The 9,640-nt window shown below is 35.8% G+C and overlaps 1 long non-coding RNA gene across 1 annotated transcript; it reads right to left on the minus strand.

The window, feature by feature from the left end:
* Positions 1-3,877: 3,877 nt before the first annotated feature.
* Positions 3,878-5,085, minus strand: LOC113322584. Its single transcript, XR_003347235.1, has 3 exons — positions 4,954-5,085; positions 4,366-4,455; positions 3,878-3,991 (listed from the first exon to the last, which is right to left on the minus strand). It is a non-coding gene; the product is annotated as an uncharacterized LOC113322584 (long non-coding RNA).
* Positions 5,086-9,640: the final 4,555 nt, after the last annotated feature.

The following is a 9,640-nucleotide window of genomic DNA, read 5'->3' on the forward strand; positions in this document are numbered from 1 at the left end:
TCAAATCAAAACGCAAATCCAACTTAGATTAGGGGGTTTTAGTTCACTTACGACGATGAATCAGTGAGAATTTTTTTTCCTCAGAAGTCGTTAATGGAATGGGAGACAGTGGGAGAGAGGGAGCGGAGGAGAAAAAGTTATTAGAGAAGGATAAAATAGTTATTTCACCATTATTTTGGAAGCTCCATATATCTTTTGGTGTGGGTATAAAATGTGTCCTGGCCCCCAAATAGTTTCCATGGCCCCCAATTCAGCGTTGTAAATAAGTTATTAGAAATAAATATTGTTCGAGCAGAAGGTTTGGGTTTTAATCAGCTAAATTAAGGAAAGATTAAGCAAATTTTGGGGTTCACCGAAGTTAAAGGGAAAAAAATTGGTCTACGGGATAATGTATTTTCGTTCATTATGGATGAGATCATTTTATAGCTGCCAGATTGATTTTACGCAAGGAAATATTCGTGGGCTCCACATGCTCAAAATCAAATTAAGCTTAAACAAGGGTAGTTTAGGAAGTTATCATGTATTTAGTGTTAGAGGTTCAATTTACCGATGCATAAGATGGTTCCAACAAAATCCATTGAATTCAATGCAAAAGTAGTAGTATATTTAATCAATCTTAACATGTATCCTGGGATACAAGTTAACAAGACCCTAAATAATCATTTTAGATGAATTTTCAAATCAGGAGTAAAACAGTAATTTCATACCAGGAGAAAAAATGTCGTTTATAATTCGAGGTGGAAAGTCATATTCATCAAGTTTTGGACCAGGAGAAAATAGTTATTTTACAAAAAGTCTAGGGAAAATATTTCAGTGATATATTCACCAATTGAATTCCTACCTTGAGATAGTAATTGAAGTGTGGTAAGTCAGGAAGGAAGATTGAAATCTTAGAGGTCATGAAACTGAATTTGGTGGGGGGAGATGAGTTGTTATAGATGCAAACAAGGGTTAGGAAAATTGGGAAGAAATATGAGTTAGGGTTTGATATGAATTACTGGCAAGGACAAACTCAAATGTAAATATATTCTTTTTGTGTTTGTGTGGGTGTATTCAGTGGAGAAAATAGAGCAGATGTTGGTAATGGAGGTTGTATGGTTGGAATAGATAGTTTCGGAGGGGGCTTGCATATTTCCCAGCAGCACCAATAAGAAGTAAAATACAAATTAGAGTGATGGCATTCAATCTCATATTGCAAAAATCCAAGATTTTCTAGAGGTACTAGCACGAGCAAATGCAGTTGTTAATTCCAAGTAAGTTGAAGTTGTGAAAAAATTATTTTATTGAAATAAATGGATTGCGGTAGTGATGGGAGCTACAATTGTAGTTTGGTGGATGTTGCTGAAATTGGACTTGGAGATGGTAGGGAAACAAATAGTGAGTCTGATTGTGTGACAGAAGATGTATGAAATGTAAGAGCTGATGATGGTTGAAATGGGATTTGTTGATGATTGAAATGAGACTGCAATTGGAAAGGAATTGGCAGGTAAGATGAGTTTGTGATATGAATAATCTGGTAGGATTGAAGAGATAAAAAAGAGGCTGATATTGTTTAAACGGAGTTGTTGTGAGACTGCGACATGGTGGTTTTGCTCAGGCTATGTACATTTATTTTGATGCGCCATCATGTGCCGATAGAGTTTATGGCATGTGCAATGGTTTAAGCCTTGAGTTTTTCAACCTAGTCAGATGTCTAACTGATTTGATTCACCAGACTCAGATGTCTGACATAGTCGACTCTGTTGACTTACTGATTACCCGATTTGACTCGTTGACCTTGATAAGTTGAACAAGACATGATTGTTGACTTGACCCGGCTTTGACTAGCTTGGCCATTGATTATTTGACTTTGTACTTTGGCTTCTTTGACCTTGACTGAACGTTGATTGTTAGTAGACCGACTGTTGACTATTAATTTTTAGTTGATCGATGACGCTGACTTTTCCTACCATTTTTCTGAAGACTTTCCCGAATATTTTTCCTACCAGCCGGTAATCAATTTGGACATAAAACATTTACTAGAAACTTAATAATGAAAGAGATAGTGGAATGCTAGAAAGAATATTGTGATAGAGCAAATGATATCGATTGGGATTCTGAACAACCATTTATGTATCATTGTCATGTTGATTCATATGGTGATTGAACATTCAAGACAATGATGAAGATAACAAGGAACGGTACTATAGAATGGTGGATATGAATTCTTGAAGTAGGCGTGGTTTGCCATAAAAAAAGGTGGGAACTCTTATAACCTTTTTGTAATCATTAAGTTTTCTTAAATTTGCAAGCATGATGAGTCTTATTTATTTGTGAGCATGTATTGTGTGTATTGATTGGGTATGTTGCTAATATGTGTTGTTTGTCTCCCCGCGAGAAGTATCTGTATTCGTCACATATCCTCGTTAATTAAGGTTTTTGGTTTTATATGCTTTAATTACCAGCAATTAAATGCATATCTTTAGAGAATAAAATTAGTATTGTGTATTTACTAATCGGAGATTTTCTATTGAGAGACACCACAAAAACAGGTCCTATTAGTGAGGGTTCAAAAACCGTCGCAAATAGGAAACTAAACCGTTACAAATACGCGTTTGTGACGGACAACCAACAGTCGAGACTAGCAGTGTCACAAATGTTATTGGTGACAGTCCACTTTTTGTGGCGGTTTGGTCAACCGTCACTAATTATTTTCTATCTGTGACGATTGTTTGGCCGTCACCAACTCTAGTACACCGCCGGCTAAAAAAATTCCGGCAACGGCTGCCAAGTCCGATTTCTGTATTTGTGACGGTTTACAGACCCTCACTAATATTTTCCGATCGCCATCAAATGGTCACCGGAGATGGATTTTAGAGTGGAAGAATTCTCAGTTCTTGGATTTTTCAGAACATAAATCTTAGATAGAAACTTGCATTCATATATAACAAAGTTTTATAAAGTTCTCCATTGAACTAGTATTCATATATAACAAAGTCTTACAAAGCTTTGAAACTTACATATATGCATTTTACTGTTTTAGAAATACCAGAAGTATGCATGTGTAAAGCTTGGGACAAACTGCGAACACAACTGATGGCATGAAAACAAAAAAAAGACATCATCCAATTCCCTTATATTCAAAAGAAAGAGCACCTATATATCAGTCACCCATCCATATGCCATGAAAACAATAAAATACCAATCCCTTATATCCAAAAAAAAAACGAGCACCTATGTATCAGTCACCCATCCATACACCAACATCTTCCATTCATGGACTGTTCTTGATCTCCGCGTCAGTCGATGGGGTAACAGTCTTGTATGTCATCTAACATACAAACCATTTCAATCATTATCATCGCAGAAAATTTCATGCCAGGTTCAAGGTTTTAAGGAGGAAATAACTTAATGAAGTAACTCAGTTACCTCAATTCTGCCTCCAGCTCTGCAATCCTATCCAAGGCTGCCTAATAAGATGTGTTGTTAGTTCCCGGCTCATCATGCGCAAAGAGAAGTGCCTCCAATTCAGCTATCCGTTGCGTTGCTGCTTGAAGTTCTGCAAGAGTATTCTCCAGTTGTTGTCTAAGGTTCAAAATTTCTGCATTTGGTTCAGTGGTAGGCTTGGTTGATGAACCTTCACCCCCAATATTTCTGTGGCTTTATACAACTGCCTAGACAGCGAACACGACCCCCTTTATCTCGTCCTCGCACTTCTGCAAATGCATCATGTCGTCCTTGTAGCACAATCTAGAACTTGGTTGGCTAGCTTGGATCTCTACTTCCTTCATTTCCTTCTACAGAAACACACCGATTTCGTGGTCAAATGCTTGAATAATCATATGTAAACAAATTCAAAATTGATTAATAATAAAACTATACGACGTACAAGTTCTGCAGCCACTTCAGGTTCCATCAATACTTCATCTGGGTCTTCAGTTTTCTTTTTTTTAGTATGGGTAACTTCAAAAACCTCGTGACGTTTAGGACGCCGTCCTGATTTCTACGCCAGCTATTAAAAAAGTATTCAAGCAGAAAAAACATCCTGGTTAGTATGCAATGGATAGAATCCAAAATGATGGATTAAGAAATCTTTTCCACTTATCAAGAATCAAACAGAGATTTCCTATGCCATAATATTGGCTGCAGATCGCTCTGCCTGCGCCTTCTAGCTAGCACAACATATGAAAATCATCTTCAAAGAAGATCAAGGAATGAACCTGAAACTAGGCATGGGAATAGAAACAAGTATACCTATGTTGAGTTCCTGAATCAGTCACCAAAGTTTAATCATAAACACCCATAAAAATATTCTCTTCATATAACATTCTAAAGTTTTTCATATAGCAAATGAGATGCATTACTAACAGTGACATAAAATCTTACCTCTGCTGCACACTTTGCATGTGGTTTAGAGCCTGTAGTATGGTGAAAGTTTTGCTTCTTCATGTTTTCTTTGTTGACAGCGCACATTTCCTAGACCAATAACATATAAGATTATAGTGTTAGAACTGCTTAATATTGAGACTTCAACGCGTAGATCAATAAAATCCAGTAATTTTTAGGCTCTCAAAATCGAAAAAGAAAAAATAATACGTTGCATGAAAATTAAACACGTAAACTGAATCTAGCCTAAATGACCAAGTATACAACCATTTAAAGAGGATCAGCTGCTATGAATCTTCAGTTCAGAAGAGCAAGGAACTACAAAACGTAATCTATCAATCTATTGAATTCAGCTGGGCTAGCAAGTCCACAACGATGTAAAATTATGGATCTAAATGTATGCCTTACAACAATATACTTAATTTCGAATCTACCCAAACACCATAATAAGGAGCAGTATTGCATAACAAAGGGTTTGGTTATGTTCCAAGCAATTAGACATAACCACGTTTTCTTGAATAGAGACCATTTGTAACATCAAAAGCAAAACCCATAACAAAATAGAAAAGAAAAAATATTGACACTTACTTGTTTCTTCACATCCTTTTCCCAAACCTCAACGAGTATCCTCCACTGGCTCTCCACAACATTATCTAGTGGATGTACAAGCCGTTCTTCCACAAATTTCCATCTTCTATACGACATTGGCGCACTCTTTGCATGGACACTTCACTTTGTTATCTTCGGTAACAAACCCATTTTCAAATGCATAGTTTAAGAATAAACACAACCCTTGACGAAACTCCTTACTCGATCGTTGACAATGAATCCAATTCTTATCCATTTTTCAGCCACAATATCCTTGAACTAAGATAATCAGTAAAACATGGACAAAATGTACCTGACGTCATAGAAAGGTTTGTCAGAAATAATTAGTTACAGATCGACATACAGTTGATATTAAGCACAAATGAACACCACACATCAAATTCCATCAACATAAAGGAACACAAACTCAGATACACAAGCTGGGACGGAGCTAGAAATTCCATCAACATCAAATTATCATAAACAACACCAACATGGAAACATTTTCCTATCACCTCATAGAATTGGAACGACTGAACAAACCTTAACCATTTCCTATCACCTCACAGAATTGTCCCCCCTTGCACTGATATCACCTCATAAAACTCAGTGGGGACTGCTATCCCCAATAGATCCTTACTAGCTCTGTGCCTGTACACAAGCTTCAGTAGCTTAAGACAAGTCATAAAGGATTTTTGAAAACAACACTTGAGGAAATATTACCTGAGCTAAAGGAATGATCTCAACCGTGCCCATATTAGACGAAGTGTTCACATAATATTAGACGAAGCATCACTTACTAGTACACCCAAGCATCAAGAAAAAAACTACAGTAGAAATCATTTAACTTCTCAGATACGTCAGTTATTACTCTCAGTTTTCTATCGCCCACTGAACTTACCAAAAAATTAGTTAGTGTATCCAATATGTCCACTAGACCACTTTACATGAGAACAAAATCTACAGTAATAGATAGAGGGACAGTACTAGGCGCAGTAATACTACTTGGTGGCTACCACATCCTATGATTTTTAGATTCTGATCGTCCTTTCAGAAATAAATAGGCACACATCAGTTCAACTCTTTCCACCAGCAGTCTTATCAAATGAACCTATACTCTAGCATCACTAAAAGAACAATTTAAGTACAGAGAAAACGTTTATTATTTGACTTGACGATTAGCAGGGAAGCTATATTATGATGCTTCCTACACTTTATCTTGCCATCATATATAATCTCTAAATACGAAACGGCAGAGGCATGTCTACGTTAGGTGAGATTAAAGATCAATAACTTGTTAAATATAATTTATAAAAATACTAAATGATCAATCATCAGATTTTTGGTCATTAGTATCTAAAACTTAAAACTTGAAAAGAAACAAAAGATTCTCTGTGAGACTTTTAAGGGTCATTAGCCCCCACCATCAACCTAACTATTCATGATTCATCGCATTCTTCTTGAATTCTTGATTAATGGCAAGCAGCATGTCACACTCCATGACGATGAAAAATCAAATGCACTCACTACTAACTAAATTAACTGGCTATCTGACAAAATATATGTTGGAACAATATTTATTAATTATTATTTTAATGTGTTTAACTAAATAAAATTAATTTATTGTTTTGTTTGTGAATGAAAAACTAATTAGTCCCACATTGTGGAGTTTCCACTTTTTAGTTGTTTTAAGAGACTATATAAGCTTTTTAGTCCCACATCGGGGAATTCCTCTTCTTAAATTGTTTTATTCCATTATATAAAGAAATTCACTACTTTTGTAAAATCATGGGAAAGGGGTTGCTCTATATTTTAGAGGACCCCCTAAGGGAAAATATTTTATAGCGTTTTTTAAGCATTCGCGATTTTCCTTAACGGTTTTTTCGGAGTTGCCAAGCTCAAGTTGAGCATCTACTACATATGCTAGTAGTAGGTGTATTAGGGTGTTTTATCCTGGAGATATCCGTCCTGTGAGGGCTATAGCATCACTCTTGAGTGTAGCCGGGCGCTAATGTCTTAAGGACAGCGTGTTGAACACGTGACTCACTCTATTTTCCAAAGTTTTTCCTTGTTGCTGTTGCGGAGATACGGGGAGCTTGTTCGTTTCGTCAAAGCAATCACTTCCATTATAAAGGAGCTAAGTATCAATAACTTTTGCTTATTTGATTTTTCTTTGTTTTTGATTATTGTACCCAACAATCTTAAGACATTAATATTTGTAATAATCGAAAACGATTGATTGGTTTGTGAATCATGGATGTTAATTGTGGAGTGAAAAACATAAACGAATTTCTGGTCAGCTGTAGAGTTGCATTTTTATCTTTTAATATAGTAGGAACTTCGATGAACCCTTTTGACACAACGTAGTAGACATCCTGATAGTTACCCGCGTAAACTTTCAGAATTTTTGGAGTTGTAAAAGTATTTTTTTGATATTTTACAAAACAGAAAAACGTTTCTGAAAAATTCTGACGAGCAGAAAATTGTTGTTAACTAAATTAATTTTTGTGGGGTAACCATGAGTTTTTTGAAACGCTGATTCAAACGAAGTTTGTATATATAGATGTTATCTTCAAAACTCATATTTTACTTTCTGATTTGGAATTGTGATTTGTGAATAAAGGTGTCATTTCCGAGGGACATGGCTAATAGCCGCATGTGGTTGGAAACAAATCTTCCAAAGATGGCAAAGGTGAGAACATCGAACGCAACTCTAAGCATGGTCTTCATGATAAAGGTATATTTCGTAAACCTGAATCCGGAATTACTTTAGTTAAGGGTGAGTGTTATGTTTGTAAAATTCCTGGCCACGCGGCAGTAAATTGTAGACAACATAAAAACCTTAATAAGTAGAAAGTTAATGCTAATTTAGTTGAAACAAACTAGAACGAGTTTGGTGGTATGATGTCGGAAGTTATTTTAATAACCAATGTGAGATACCAGTAGGTGGACTCTGGAGCCACCAAGAATGTTTGTTGAAACAGAGACCTGTTCACCTCCTATCATAGGATAGGGGATGTCGAGAAACTCTTATTGAGTAACTCATATGCAATAGAGGTCGCATAAAAGGAAAAGGTCGAGCAGAAGCTCATATGTGTAATATTCTCACATTGAATGAAGTTTTCATGTTCCGAGCATATGCGAAAATCTTGTATCTTGTTCTGTTGTAGATGGAAAAATATTTAAGATCTTAATTGAATCTGGAAAACTTGTTGTAACGAGGCAGTGATTTTTTAAGCAAGAGTTATAGGACTTTGGGTCTATATAAGCTTAACGGAAAAACTGATGATGTGAACGTAGTTGATTCTTGTGATATCTTTGTGTGATTGACTGTTTTACGTGGTAGACTTGGAACCGTAAACTTATAAGTCAATGCTTAACTGGCTAGCATAGTCTTCGTACCCAAATTTAGTTTGGATTTTGAACACAAAAGTGAAATCTGTGAAGAATCAAAATATGCTATAAAATCTTTTAGCACAAATGTTCAGAGTAATTCTAAGCCTTTAGAATTAATTCAGTTAGGCCTAGTTGACATGAGTTCAACCCAAAACCACTGTGGTAAAAGATGGTTATAACTTCCATAGATGATTGTACGAGTTACTATCTTGTATACTTGCTTAGGATAAGGATGACGCCTTAGAAGCCTTAAAATGTATAAACTTGAAGTTGGAAACCAATTAGAAGCCTTGAACATAACAACCGTATCCTTAAGGAGATGATAATTTCCATGTTGATTAGTTCAGGATTACCTGCGGCCTTGTGGGGGGAGGCAGTCCTCTTAACTAGTATATCCTGAATAAAGTACCCTTTTAAGAATCAGATGAAACTCCATATGGTTTATGGAACGGTAGATGACCTTCTTATGAATGTGTCAAAGTATGGGGGCGTTTGACTAAGATTGTAATTCCTCTTCCTAAAAGAACTAGATTGAAACCAAAAATGTTGATTGTGTTTTCGTATAGGGTATATTGATTATACTTCTACAAATAGTTTTGGTTGTGTGTTCTGATTTTTTCTGACATTGGTGTGAATATTATTACGGAATCTAGGGATGCTGAGTTCTTTGAACATGTTTATTCTAAACATGTACCTCATTAGAGATGTGTTGTTGATCCCCTAGATTTATTTTCAAAGAGTGAGAACTTATTTTAAAGGAAGATGAAGTTGATGTTGAGCCTTAGAGAAGTAAAATAATTAGACTTGAGACTTCTTATGAAACCGACTTCATAACATGCCTAGCTTAGTCTGAGCCACGGACTTGTAAAGAAGCCTTGATATCTACTGAAACCCCATTCTGGTAAGAAGATTTATTTAGTGAAATGGACTCAGTCCGTTGGAACCAGACTTGGGATCTTGCTAGTTTACCTCCAGGTTGTAAGACCATGGGATGTAAATGAGTCTTTAAGAGGAAACGATAGGTAGATGAAACTGTGGAAAAATATTAAGCTAAGTTGGTAGCTAAAGGCTATAAACTAAAAGAAGGTGTAGATTTCCTTGATTCTAATTCAATTATGATGGCAATTACTTCCGTAGAGATACTAATTGTTATTGCTGCCATAAAGAACGTAGAGATACATCAGATGAATGTTAAGACAGCTTTTTCTAAAACCGTGAATTAGGTAAAGAAATTTACATAGATCAACCTGAAGACTTTGTAGTGAAAGGTTGTGAATACAAAGTTTGTAAT

The sequence above is a fragment of the Papaver somniferum genome, chromosome 11 (assembly GCF_003573695.1).
Source record: "Papaver somniferum cultivar HN1 chromosome 11, ASM357369v1, whole genome shotgun sequence".
NCBI lineage: Eukaryota > Viridiplantae > Streptophyta > Magnoliopsida > Ranunculales > Papaveraceae > Papaver > Papaver somniferum.